Genomic DNA, 14,992 nt, shown 5'->3' with positions numbered 1-14,992 from the left:
AAGAGTCGGATGCTTAACTGAGCCACACAGGCACCGCTGTCTTTTGTGATTTTCTAATGGGATTGTTTTCTTTTTTCTTTTTTTACTGTTGATTTTTGAGAGTTCTCTATATATTCTGAATACAAGTCCTTTATTGGGTATGTGGTTTACAAATATTTTTTTCCAGTTTGTAGATTGTGCTTCAACCTTTAACAGTATCTTTCACAGAGTGAAAGTTTTTAATTTTGATGAGATCTGATTTACTGATTTTTTGTTTTGTGGATTATGCTTTTGGATTCAAATCTAGGATCACTTTGCCTAGTCCTAGGTCCTGTAGATTTTCTTTTATGTTTTTTCCTAAAAGTTTTAAAGCTTTTATTTTACATTTAAGTTCATTTTGAGTTAATTTTTGTATAAGGTGTGAGTTAATTTTTGTATAAGGTGTGAGACTTACATTGAAGTTCACTTTTTGGCCTGTGGATGTCCAAATGCTCCAGCACCATTCGTTGGAAAGGTTCTTATTCTTCCTCCTTTGACTTGCTTTTGCACTTTTGTAACAATTCATTTGAGTCTATTTGCAGGTTCTTTCTTCTCTGTTGACCAGTGTGTTTATTCCCTGCTAATACTACATTGTCTTGATTTCGGTAGCTATATAGTAAACCCTAACTCCAGAAGAGTGATTCCTCCCACTTTCTTTATTTCTCCTTCTTCTCTTTCTTTTCACCTACTTATATACATTTTAGAATAAACTCATCTATATCTACAAAAAACCTTGCAAGAATTTTGAGAGGGATGGCATTAAACCTACAGACCAATGTGGGGAATATCAGTATCTGTACTATGTTGGGTCTTCTAATCATTGAACACAGTATTAGAAAATTTTTTTGTCTTTGATTTATTTCATCAGCATTTTATAATTTTGAGCATATTAATCATGTACATGTTTTGTTAAATTCATACCAAGGTTCTTTTAACTTTTAAAAGTATGATATAAACTGTATTATTTTTTGTCAAGAAACCTTTGATCCCATAATTCCACATCCCTGTTTCTCAATATTTTATTTTTAAAGTAAGAGAATATGGTGTGAGTATGCTAATTTTAATTTTGTAACAGCCTTGATTTAGTGTAAAAAGTGTCTAGGTGAGTAAGTCAGAGGGGGAGATGAACCATGAGAGACGATGGACTCTGAAAAACAAACTGAGGGTTCTAGAAGGGAGGAGGGTAGGGGGATGGGTTAGCCTGGTGATGGGTATTAAAGAGGGCACATTCTGCATGGAGCACTGGGTGTTATGCACAAACAATGAATCATGGAACACTACATCAAAAACTAATGATGTAATATGTGGTGATTAACATAACAATAAAAAATAAAAAAAAGTATCTAGGTGAATTGAACGTTTTCTAACTGAACCTTGAACCTTGAGTGTGAAGCTGCCTGTGTATGTGTGTGTGGTCTGAAAATAATGCAGTTTTGACCCATTGGCTTGATTTTGCTTTTAGTGACAAAGTATAACAAACCCCGGTATATTAAAATATGTGATGTTTCTGTTCATTGATTGAGGAAACTAAAGGCAAATCAAAGCCCATGCTATACAGCTTTTCTAGTTTGCCTACATGATGTAAGCTGAGCCCTGTTTCCAGGTGGGACACTCACATTTAGGATCACCTTTCTCATCTTCATGAGCCATGGGGCGAGGAGGTCTTTCAGGACTTTATGTGCACACATCCATCCCTCAAACACAGGGTAAAGACTGTTGTAGTTTCTGGACTCCACAGTTGTGCCAGGCTGTGCTGCTCTGCAGCTGTTTGGTTGTGATGCATGGCTCCTCTCTTGAGGGGAGTGGAGGGAGCCTTCTCCCTACAAAAAACCAAATGCCCTTGGTGCACCAGGATGCAGCAGAAGGCTGGGAAGGGGAGAGCCCAAGGTGACATCAGAGAGGCCAGAAGAAGGAGAGTGAGGGCACAGTGTCACCAGGGCCCTGGAGAGAATGGGCAGCACCCTTACCCACTGGTGAGCACTCAGGACTTTAGGACTGGGCTGTGAATACTCCCAGGAGCCAGAGCTGGAAACAATGTGGGGACCCCAACAGAGAAAACTATAGATCAGCCAGAGTGCCACCTATTCTCTGTTCCTGCAGAGGAGGAAGTGGAGATGGAATCAGCCCACTTAGCATTTGGTTGCGCCTAATAAGCGATTAAAGGCACTGCAATTCTTTCTGTGTTAGATAGAGTAGGAGCTTAGTACCCATCATTTCATTAGTCTTAGGAGGTAGTTCCTCTTATTAGCTGTCTTACATGTGGGAAAATAGAAGCTTAGAGGGGTAGTAAAACTTGCCCCAAATCTTCAGGCAGAAGGTGGGGAGCCACTTAATCTGTGTGGGTGGCCACAGAGATGACCTATGTGGGACCTCATTATAGAGGGTGTGGGTGTGTGGTGGGGTGGATGGGGGTATAGCCCTTATCCAGTCATTTTTCTTTCAGCTTCATCAAGGCCATCACTGAGCAGACCCCCTGGGACTTGTCTCCAGATGGAATCAGGCCAGGTGGAAACTGTCTCCACTCCACAATAGTTACTGTCTTTCTGTGGTTCTCATACCCAAAATACAAGGCAGTGTCTTTCCAGAATGGTGGTTTGTGTGTTACGTGCCCAAGCTCTGCCCAGGCTGGTGTCAATGAATGTGTGAACAAGAGAGCAAGGGCAGGGAGAATGAAAAGTGTACAAGGGTGGTACTTGGGGTCAATGTAAGCCTATTGGAAAAAAATGAGCTAGAACAAAGAGTACCAAGTGATACCTGACTGGGTGTGGGCAGGCCAGGATGGTGAAGGAGCTGGGCTGGTTGATGGATGTATGCTTAGTGCTCCAGTGAGACTTAGCTGTCAGGATACAAACTCCTCATGAAAGAGTGTGAGCAAAGCTGGGTTCAAAGTGTTCCAGTGACTAGAAGGTACCTGGAGCACAGTGGTGCTTTCAGAGATTGATGAACAAATGAGTGAGTGAAAGAAAATGCCACACTTGATGAATGAGACCAATTTCACTTTTGAGGTTGGACCACTGGGCATTTAAAAACTAATGATGTATGATACCTTGGCTAATTGAATTTAAATTAAAAAAAAATGAAGACATGATGATGTCTTCGGGGTCAGATATTTGCATAACCTTGGATAAGTTCCTTAAAATCCTGCACCTGTGTTTCCTCATCTGTGCCATGAGACTGCTGTGAGGGTTGTACAGGCTGCAGAAGGAGACCCATAGAACCTTGAAAGACAGCCACATGCAAAGGGTTGGCACTGGGACCCTCCTCTCTTCCCCTGGTATCTCCCACTCTTTTCTTTCCCTTTTGTGGCTTTCTTTTCTGCTCCATGTATGGGCTTGCTTGCACTCTCTGTCTCTCTTTGTCTTTCTCTTTCTCTATATGCCTCTGTCCAATATAACCACTCAACCCCCGTTCAAGAGTCCTTTAATGTAAGTTTCTCTCACAAACTACTTATACTTTCTCTGTCTCTGAGTTCAAACATTTGAGGTAGAGAAGGTGAAGGACTGTGGGCTAGCCAATGGATGGCCTGGTTTAGGCCAGGTCTCCACCACTGGTCCAATCATTTGTGTCAGGAGGGGTCACATTATGGGTGGAGCAAGCAAAATAGACAAGTCTGGTGGTTAAGCCTCAGGAATCTGACCTTGCCCATTGTGTAATTACTGGAGGTGCAGGAGTTGGTGGACACATGCCAGCTCTTTTCTCCCCAGGGGCTTTGCTTTCCTCATCCTCTGAGCCTGCATTGTGTCAGTGGGGCTTGTGCTCAAGGGCAAGTTCACCAGAATGATTTGGTCAGTTCAGGTCTTGGGACTACTACAACTTTGCTGCTAAGACTCATTTCCTTTTCTTTTGTTGTCATGTCATCTGCTGGATGCTATCTAAACCAGATTCATGCTTTTAGTCATTTGGAAAGAAAACAAGGGAGTTTTTTCATACATGCGTACTTTCCCTTCTGCTGCATGGATCCCAGCTGCTCAAAGTTGCAATTCCCCCTTGCTAAAAACAAACTAAACAAAGCAAAGCAAACAAACAAAACCAAACAAACCACAGTGAACTCACTTTCAGTGAGAGAGAATAAGATTCCAATTTGACCTTGGTCTTTTACCCAAAGTCAGTAATAGTTTATCAGAAAATGTGATTACAAGATTAAATTCAGTCCCAACAGCACCGGAGCTGGTGGAAAACTATACGTGTCCAACAACGTTGAGATGAGAGAGTCAGGGAGGGAAGGAGTGACTCTGGACATACTAGTGTTACTGGAAGAAGGTGCATTCCCCAGTTGGGTGTCAGGGCAAGTCTCAAATAAGCAGAGTATTTGAAATTTCTGTGAAGGAATGTTCCCCAAATCCCTCCCCAAACTCCTGTCCTGGCACTGAATCCACCTGTGGTTCAGGTGAGCCCACTTGAGAGTGCTGGCCTTCTCAGGGGTCTAGCTGGAGGTCAGGGTGGTAGGCCCTTCCCTCGAGAGACAGGGGTCAGTGGTCAGGGGAAGAAGTGCTTCCCAGCAGTCCTGTGAGGTGTGGTTTTTATTTCCAGGCCAAAGACTACCGCAAGGTCTCAGGTTGAGGCTGAAGGGCCTCAGGGGTTCTTTTTGTTGAGCCTCTCTGTGTGTTCAGAGAGGCCCCCCCTCATAGGTACAGGGCTGAGCCCCACAACTAGAAGGTCATCATTTGTGTCACAAAATCCTCAATCTTTCCAATACAATGCAAATTTCCTAGAGAGAAGGGCACCCCAAGGCACCTGGCTCTGTGTGGTGGAACAGGGAACAGGAGGGGATAGAGGGCAGCAGTGAGGTGGGCAGAGGGCTGGAGGGTGATATAGTGTGTGCCAGAGACAGGTTTCATTAATGCCCACCATGACTGTGAAGGATCCTGGGTGAACCTACATGCAGCTAAACAAGCTCCCTTTGGTTGGGGGCCTTGGAGACTTGGGGAAGGCCAAGGGGACTGACGGGACAAATCTAGAAGCACACCATCTGAACAGGAAGGTCCTGGAGAGATGGCAGCAGAACTGAACTTTTGTCCAACTACAGCCCAGTGTCCATGACAATGTGGGAACTGGTTGGGGGGGCGGCTGTGCATGGGGGTGTTTGAAGCTGGGTGGCTGAGACCCCTGATGTCGACATTTCTGTGAGGCTACTGGGCTCCATGAACACAGTGTGGAAAGCACTCATCCAGGCCATTTCAGACATGGAGAAATCAAGGTCGGGCAAGGAGATATCCTAGGACACAGAGGGGACTAGATGCACACGGGCAGGTCATCACAAAATTGAGTCCAGTTCCCTCTCTTGTGGGCTAGGTAACATTTTGGAGAGAGATGGCCCTGGCTTTGAATGTTAGCTGCACCACATCCTAACTGTGCATTTGTTGACCTCAGATTTTTCACTCTGTAGCAGGGACAGGAATGCTGACCAACTGTTCCCTAAGCATCATGGGGCAGCTGCTCTCTTCCCGTCCTTCAGCTCAGGGACATCTCCTCCAGGAATCTGTCCTAGCTGAGCCTGGAGCACCTCCCGCCCCCACAGGGCCCTGGGATTCTGCCACCCTTGCTCCTGTTCCCCTATGTGTGTCTCTGCCTCTGCTAGGCCTCTACTCTCTCTCAACACCAGTGAGGGTGGGTAGAATGAGCTCAGGTTCTGGAGTCAGACAGACCCCCACGCTCACACCCAATGCCAGGAACCCACCAGCTTTGTGACCCAAGGCTCAATTCCCCGTTCTCTCAAGGTGGGTGTTGACCCTAGCAAAATGGTATAATAGAAAAACCAGATGATTTGGAATTAGACACAGGTCAAATCCCAGCCTTACTGCTAATTATGGGTCTAATTATGTAATTATGTGCCTAATTATAGGTCAGTCACTTCATTTCACTGAGCCTCAGTTTCCACATCTGTAAAGTGGGTCCTTGTGCCATAGAGTCGTTGGAAGAATTATTGAGGTATTGGCATAAAGCTCCTGGCATGGGGTAGGTCTTTCTGCCTCCCAACCCCAGTGGTAAGTGATCTTTGTTTTCCCTCTGACCCGCTTCTGGGACTGAATCACCTCATCCATAAAATGTTAATACTGATCATAGCTATCCATTGGTTTATTCCCTCCCACCTGCCCTGCTGTTATCTGGTCAGTAGTTGTTGAATGCTCTGTCCCAGGTACATGCCTCCCCCATAGGATGACTGTGAGACCACAGAAAGCAGCCGAAAGCTGGTGGTTGGTCTGGTTTCTCCCAGCTAGGTCACAGGACACACATACTAGCACTCTTTGATGACTATTAGCATGATGGAATAAGACAAAAATGACACACAAACCTGAACAGACACACAAACAAGAACCTAAGGCACCCACAGATGAACTGGCTAACTTGCTGGGCTGTTGATTCTTCTCCAATGACAAGTCCAGCCTTGATCTGTTCTTCTTGTCTCCTAGATAGAATTTACCAAGATACCTGCTCATTGAACTGTCTCCACACTCCAACAGCACCCAACCTACAATAGCTACCCCTGCTTCCCTGAACATTCCTCGGTCACCCAACATAAGCCCAAATCCTACAGTAAGCCCCTCTGGACCCCCTTGCATGAAGATATCCCATGGCTCCCTGTGGCATGCAATCTTTCTTGCCTCCGCAGGTAAACACTGAACTCTGAATGTGTTCCTGGTGGCCTTTAGCTGATCGGCTTAAAATTAAGACCAAATAAAATATTGCAAATCCAAGTGTGATGCAATTTTCAAAGCCTTTCGCAAAGGAGGGGGCTAAGTCTCATCGAGGAAAGCTCTGGCTGCACCCTGGAGGTGATTGAAAAAGCTGCCTGTGTATCAGGACAATCTGATGAAACCCAGTGTGGTCCAAGTTAGCTGAGTTCCAAATGGAAAGGACTGTGCTTTGATGTTTCCTCAGGCTAGGTTAGCAAACTTGTAATGATCTCCACCTGGTACAGAAGGTGATTTGCACACAAGCAAATACAAAGTAACAATTTTAATCATGTTGTTATTCAGTTCCCACTTAGCAGCATAAACAGTTCAAGGGGAGAACTCACAGCCACACATCTGGCCTCTAATTACCCTTTAATTTAGTATTTATTTTGCCCAGAAAATATTATGATTCTTATGCCTGATCATCCCAGAGAGGGGAAGGCATTATAAACAGAGAAGCAGACAAATTTTTCAACAGATGGATTACAAGGAATACAATTATATGCAAAATGCCTTTGCTTTTAGAAAGCATTAATACATAAATTAGTCTGTCAGGAGATGTATGCAGCTAATTGCACAGAAAAAATAGGGTACTACAGTAATATTTACATATAGTCACTTCTTGCAAAGCAGGAGTGATTGGGCACATTATTAATGGAACAAAATTCAAACGGTATTCATTAAGTTGCTTTTTTGAGGAAAGAAGCCTATTAGAATCCATTTTACAACATATTTACTCCTTTTTACAACTTAATAGGTATTTAACTCTTGTTTGCAGACCAACTAAAGAAGTGATCTTGCCATTTTTGGAGTAAAATAAAAAACAAACAATAAACTGTAATAAGCATAGATTGTTAGGCCAGGCATGGCTGGAGACATCCTGGGGCTTAGTGCTTTGTGTCTGGCTGGAGGGCCTGACATGGGCAGGGGCAGCTACCCAGCGGTCACAGTGAATTACAGGCTGCCCAGCCCTGGTGGAACCATGGAAAAGGGAGCTGATTTGATTGGAACCATCAGATCTGATGTGTGTAGACAAATAAGCCAAATTACGCTCCTGAAAAGAGGGTAAGCGCCACCAATTGCTTATTGCGCATCTTGACTGGTCTCTGTAATGTGGACACCTTGAAGCCTGTGTGAACCTTCTCATTTCTGGACCTGTGACACAGCAACAGCTATTTAAATGTGTGTTCCATGCATGTCTCTTGGCAGAATTGGTCCTTGCCAGTGTGTCCAAAGAATGCATTTATAAGGGGCAGGTTGTGCAGTTGTTAGGGGCTCAGACACTGGTGCCAACTGCCTGGGTTGTTTTCACCCTGCACTTCTCCGTTGCATAATCTTCCTTGAGAAGTTCACTGGAACTCTCTGCATGTCAGTTTTCTCTCCTGAAAATGGGAAAACTACAGGCCTCTTTCATAGGAGTTTTGTGTGAGAATTAAAAGAGCTAGCCTATAAAATGTTTTAAAGCAGGGTCCTGGGAGAGGGTGAAGTGCTGGCTATGTGTTGGTGTGACCCTGTGGTCTGGGGTTGCCAGGACCCAAGGGCTGCTTTGTGTTGGGGGTCTGCCAGAGGCATGGGGAATCTTGCATGGTTTTGTGAAAAGCAAAGCCGTGGCCAATGAGGAATACATTTGTTTACTATTTTATATCTTCTAAGTGCTTTCTGCCTTTGCACTCTGACCCACTGTGAACGAAAATATCTATTTTTTTTGAAAATATTTTCCTAAAAAGAGTCTGGCATTCAGTTGCTCAGAAGCCCTCTCCAGAACTTGAGAATGATGGAGAAAGCCTCTGGTCTGCTGGCCAGGGTGATGCTCAGGGGTGGAGGACATCTTTCTGTTCATCTCTGAATCTGAAGCTGGGACACCTGAAGGGTGGGAGACAGCATTCCAGGGAGAAAGTGTCACAAGAACAATGGCATAGAGATGGGAATAGCTGGGCAGTCAGAAAACAAGTAGGGTCTGGAGTGTAGGTTTTAGGGCTGAGGATGGGAAGCCTGGCAAGAAATAAGCTTTCAGGTATTCCACCCTGGAGCACTTCAAGAATCAGTGAACTAAATGTGCTGGACCCATGCTGGAGTCCAGGGAGATACACCACAGGGTCCCCCTGACAGTGGGCAAGGCAGGCAGAAGCTGCAAGATCTGGCTGGCCATGTAGGAGGCTGAGCCCCTTCAGTCTGGGAGCAGGGTGGGTCCATCCAGGTGGAGGCAAGTCTCCTAGGCAAGACCTGGGCCAGGTCCTGTGTCTGCAAGTGCCAGCAATTCCTTCACCAAGACAGCCACACCTTGGGCAAGTCCTTCCTCTGTGAACTGGGAATTGTGTTGACAAGTTCTGGCTCAGCAGTGGCTGAAAGTTTGTAAAAATTAGTTTATAAGATGAATCACATGCCTTGTCAGGTTTTAGGCCACGGTGTTATTGTTCTTCAAGAATGGCAAGCACCCTCTGTATTTTTATTATATCTTAGCCATAAAGCACACCCTGGAAAGTCTTTGAGGAGACTTGCTGAGCTGGCAAAGCAGCCTCTCTGTGGATGGAAAGATCAACTATTATTAAAATGAACCTATTAACCAATAGGTTAATAAATTCCAGATGATCTCTTTTCTATTATCCTCTAAGAAGATTAACATTTTTAGTGTTTCTTTTATGAAGTTTTGGGAAAAGACAAATAATCCAAAGTTAAATGGAAGCATTTTTCCTGTTGTTAATTTCTTTTTCTTAAGAGACTGCAGTCAGAAACAGGGAACTCACCACTGCCCAAAGCAGTTACATTTTCTTAGTTGCACAAAATCTTGAAAAGTATTTCCTACAGTTGGATCATTCATTCATTCAACAAATATTTGTTGAGTGACCATTAAGGGTCAGGCACAAATTTAAGGGCCAGGTAAGGGAAAATCAGAAAAGTGGGATGGGCATGTTGCAATTTCAAATAGAGTAGGTGGGATAGGCTACATGTAGAAGGTGATGTTTGAACAAATGGTTGAAGAAAGTGAGATGGGTAACCATGAAGATATCTATCAGTTCTGGATGGATTTTGATTCATTGATTGATCTTTTCATTATGGATATTTTCTTGCATCTTTATCTGCCTGGTAATTTTTGGTTGGATGCCAAATATTGTATGCTTGCCTTGTTGGATGGTAGACAGTTTGAACTCCTAACAGTATTCTTGAGTTTTGTTGGGGGATGCAGTTAAATTATTAAGAAACAGTTTGGTCCTTTTGGAATTTAAGTTATTTATTTATTTGGATTTTTTTATTATGTTCAGTTAGCCACTGTATAGTACATAATTAGTTTTTGATGTAGTGTTCAGTGATTCATCAGTTAAGTATAACACCCAGTGCTCATCACAGCATGTGCCCTCCTCAATACCCATCACCCTGTTACCCCCTCCCCCTCCCCCTCCTCCCTTCTGAAATCCCCAGATTGTTTCTCTGGGTCCATATTCTCTCTTGGTTCATCTCCCTCTCTGATTTTCCCCCTTTGGATTTCCTTCCCTTCCCCTATGGTCCTCTGTGCTATTGCTATTTATTTGGATTTTAAGACTTTTTAGACAGGACTGAAAAAGTACTTAGTCTAAGGTAAATTATCCCATACTCCAGAGGCAAGGCCCTGCTGTATACTCCAGCCAATGTCTTATGAACCATGACATTTTCTAGTCTAACTGGTGGGGACAGACAGTATTTCCAGCCCTGTGTGAGTTCTAGGAACTACTACCTTTTATTCTTTTAGGGGGCTCTTCACTGGCCTGGCGTAGTTTCCCTGCATGCATGTTCTGGTTAGGACTCCTGAATACAGAAGGGCTCTCCACAAGCCTCCGATATTCTCTCTCCTCCTTGGTGCTCTGTTCTGCAGACTAGCCAGTCTCCCCAGATGCTCAACTCAAGGAGTCTATGGGCTCTAGATGAGCCCCTTCGTTTGGCTATGATCTGGAAATCTTTTCTGGGCAGTAAGCTGGGACCATTGTAAGGCTCTTCTTTCTTACCTGTTGACCAATGCTCAGGACCTTCATCCTTTGTTGCTTGATGTACACTGTCTTGAAACTGTTGTTTTGTTGATTTTTTTTGTTGATTTTTTTTGTTGATTTTTTTTGACTGCTTCAAGCAGGAGGGTAAATCTCATCCTTGTCACTCCCTCTTGGCTGGGGGCAGGAACCTCTTATCATCCCATTTTACAGGTTGGGAGTTGAGATGCAAAGATTTTAAGTAGCTTGCCCAAGCTAGTAGATGCTGGAACCAAGATTCAAGCCTCATGGTTTTCCCAGTATGTCATGCCACACTGTCTTAGACTAATTACTTAAATTCATTAAATCTGTTTTTTCCTTAGCAAAATGGGGCAATAATGAGATGTGTATGGATAGCACCCAGCCTGATGCCTAACTCATAATTAATATGCCTGCTCAATTTATATTATTTCCTTCTTGTCATTTAGCAAAATATTGGTGAAAATTAATAAAAGGAAGCCTCATTCAAATGGAGTTGGGAGACCAGCAGGGGAGTTAATTGCAGAATCAACAAGAAGAGAGGAGCCATGCCTGTGGATACTACTTTACCACCCCAGCAGGGGGCAGAAAGGCTTCCTGGCAAAAGCCCAGACAATGAGAGGTAGTCACAACTCAGCCAGTGAGCAGCCACTATACTTACTTACACTGTACTTCCATCTCCCAGTTTACTCCAATGAACTTTGTGTTTACCACAGCCTTCCCAACTTCCCCTTTTCCTCTATAAAAGTGTTCCTCTCCTTTGTCCTGTGGGCTTGCCTATGGTTCTGCCATAGCTTGTTCCAGATTGCAACTCTTTGCTAGTCCTAAATAAAACCACTTTTGATGGTAAAATACCTGGAAGTTTTATTTTTATTTATTTTTAAGATTGATTTGCTTATTTTAGAGAGGTGGGAAGGGGCAGAGGGATAGGAAGGCAGAGAATTCTCAAGCAGACTCCCCACTGAGCACGGAGCCTAACTTGGGGCTCTATCCCTGGACCCCAAGGTCATGGCCTAAGAAGAAATCAAGAGCCTGCTGCTTAAATGAATGAAATCAAGAGCCTGCTGCATAAATGAATGAGCCACCCGGGGGTGCCCCTGGCAGTTTCATTTTTAAGGTTAACATGTTCAATTCACAAGTGAGGTTTTCATTGCCAGGATGAGGTATACTTCTCTTTGTAGCATCTGGGTGAAGTGTGTTTTGAAGGATTCTTCTTCCTCTATCCAAGTGCCCAGAACCTTGGCAGTGAAATGTCTCAAATTTTCACCTTCTGCAGCTTCTTTGGGTCTAACTCTCACCATATATTCATCACTAGTGAAAACAATCCTGCACCAGATTAAGATGAGTATTGGCCTGTTGGTCTTCATAAGGCCAAGTGGAGCAGTGACTCCTGAATTTGTTCAAAGAATGCACCTTCATTCCACCCAGTCAATGCTTCTATGGACAAGTCATATTGACTGGAATATGGCAGAATCCCTGGCATTCTGTAGAAGGAGGGCTGAGAAACTCATTCCCAGCTGTTGGCTTTGGGATGCTGAATTATTGAGGGTTAGAGAGCTGAGTGTGGACTCAGTGCCAGCAGTAGTTTGCTGTGTGATCCTGGGTAGGTCAACTCCATTCTCCTCATCTATAAAATGGAAACACTAATACCTAATTTCATAAGGTTGTTATGAAGTTTTGAAATAAGACATGTAAAGTGAGTAGCACGTAGCAGATGTTCAATATGATAGTATAACTAGAAAACTTAAACTGTACCTAACCAGCATGTTTCCAAAGGAGGGTTTGGGGTCAGGAACAAAGAAGGATTTCAGAGCTGTTATGACATCATATAAAATTATTAGGCTCCCAGATCTCACATAAAATCAATCTTAATTGAGTAAGACCTGCTATCAATTTGTACTATGAAGACTTAATTTTACTCTATGGTGGGCTGCACTGGAGTAAGATGTCTAGAATACTTGTGCTATAAGGAAGACTGCAGGGGCAAGCACAGCAGGCTGAGTTTATTTTGGGAGGGACAGAAAAAACCTAGGGAGTTTGCTTTTAGATCCAGCGCCCTAGAAGGAAGATATGAAGGGCCGCAGGAAAGCAAGTTTTCCTGCCATCTACCATCTGTCTTTGTTGGAACACCTACTATGTGTCAAGTACTCATTCAGCCAGGAAATCTGCATTATATCTTACTTAATTCTCACAACAGCTCTGCAACATCAAGATCATGTATGCAGGCATGGAAGTTTAGGGGGATGTGGCTTAAGCAGGCTATGTATCTGGTGGCTGGCCACTCTGGGACAAGAACCTGGGCCTGTCTGACTCCAGACTGCCTGTTTTAGAGGAACCTGGGCTTGGACACTATGTGTGTCCAGGATAGTGTGGCAGGTGTCTGCAGGCAGCAGAGCATCCTCAGAGCATGAAAGGGAAACTGGAGATGTAAGGAGCTGGCCAAGAAGTGCACAAGATGCTGCATGAAAGATGATGCCAGGCAGGTCTGCTAATGAGGTTAACACTTGAGGACTCATAACTCTGAGCCCTGACTAGGGACATGGGTGATTCCAAAGCCACAGGTCAGGCTGAACCTATGGTGGGGAAGCAGGTGGAGCTCTTAGGCATGGAGCTGGTAGTGCTGGTGCGCTTGTATTCTGCTTGGGGTCAGGACTGACTGGGATCTTGACTGGATGGTACTGACTTTATTGATAATCCTGGGAGAACTGATATGTTTACATTATAGAGACTTCCAATCTATGAGTGTAATTCCTCATTTGTTTATGTCTCTTTAAGTTTTCCTTCCATAATGTTTTGTGATTTTCTGTGTGGAGGACTTGCCCACACTTTGCTAGATTTAATCTTAGGTATTTTGGGTTTTATTAGCCATTTTTGTAAGTGGGTATCCTTTCTTAAATTTCATTTTCTATTTTTTGTTGCTGGAATATAGAAATATACATTATAGTTTTATTTCTTCCTTTCCAATTCCATAAACCTTTTATTACTTTTGTCTGCCTTAGGCATTGGCTAGTATCTCCAATAAAATGTTAAGTAGAAGTGGTAATCAGTCCTGATTCTTGGTCCTGATTTTAGAGGTTAAGTTTTCAGTATTTTGCCATTTAGGTGTGATATTTGCTGCAGGGATTTTTAATAGATACTATTTCTTAGATTCAGGAAGTTGTCTTCTATTCCTAGTTTGTTAAATTTTTTTTTCTGCATGGATTTTAAATTTTATCAAATGCCTTTGCTACATCTAATAAAAAGCTTGTATAATTTTATTCCTTTGTTCTGATACTGTGTTGAATTACATTCTTTGAATTTTAATTGGAAACCAATCTTGCTTTCTTAAAATAAACTCAACTTGGTTCTTTTTTATACATCACTGGACTTAATTTGCTAGTATTTTCTTTATGACTTTTGCATCCATGTTCCTGAGACTCTGGTATGAGATTTTCCTTTCCTGTAATGCCCTTGCATTTGGTAGCAAGGTAAAAGTGAGTTGGGGAATGTTCCATTCTTTTCCAGTATCTGGAAGAGTTTGTGTAAAATTTGTCATTTTTTCTTAAATACTTAGTATAATTTATTGGTAAAGCCATTTAGCCCTGGAGATGTCTTTGTGGGAAGAATTTTAATTACTGATTCAAATTTTTTAAAAATTTTAAAAGATTTTATATATTTGAGAGAGAGAGCAGGAGAAGGAGAAAGGGAGAGGAGCAGAGGGAGAGGGACAAGCAGACTCCATGCTGAACCTGGAGTCTGACTCAGGGCTCAATCCCACGACCCTGAGATCATGACCTGAGCTGAAATTGAGAGTTGGAGGCTTAACAGACTGAGCTATTCAGGTGCCCCAAAGATTCAAAATTTTTTTTAATTTTTTTATTGTTATGTTAATCACCATATATTACATAATTTGTTTTGGTGTACTGTTCCATGATTCATTGTTTGTTCATAACACCCAGTGCTCCATGCAGAATGTGCCCTCCTCAATACCCATCACCAGGCTAACCCATCCCCCCACCCTCCTCCCCTCCAGAAACCTCAGTTTGTTTTTCAGAGTCCATCATCTCTCCTAGTTCGTCTCCCCCTCTGACTTACTCCCCTTCATTCTTCCTCTCCTGCTATCTTCTTCTTTTTCTTTTTTCTTAAAATATGTTGCGTTATTTGTTTCAGAAGTACAGATCTGTGATTCAACAGTCTTACACAATTCACAGCGCTCACCGTAGCACATATCTTCCCCAATGTCCATCACCCAGCCACCCCATCCCTCCCACCCCCGACCACTCCAGCAACCCTCAGTTTGTTCCTGAGATTAAGAATTCCTCATATCAGTGAGGTCATATGATACAT

The sequence above is a fragment of the Callorhinus ursinus genome, unplaced genomic scaffold (genome assembly GCF_003265705.2).
Source record: "Callorhinus ursinus isolate GAN/ISIS: 27379988/994484 unplaced genomic scaffold, GSC_fseal_2.0 scaffold114, whole genome shotgun sequence".
NCBI lineage: Eukaryota > Metazoa > Chordata > Mammalia > Carnivora > Otariidae > Callorhinus > Callorhinus ursinus.
The sequence above is the reverse complement of the archived record's forward strand: the minus strand, read 5'-3'. Positions refer to the sequence as shown.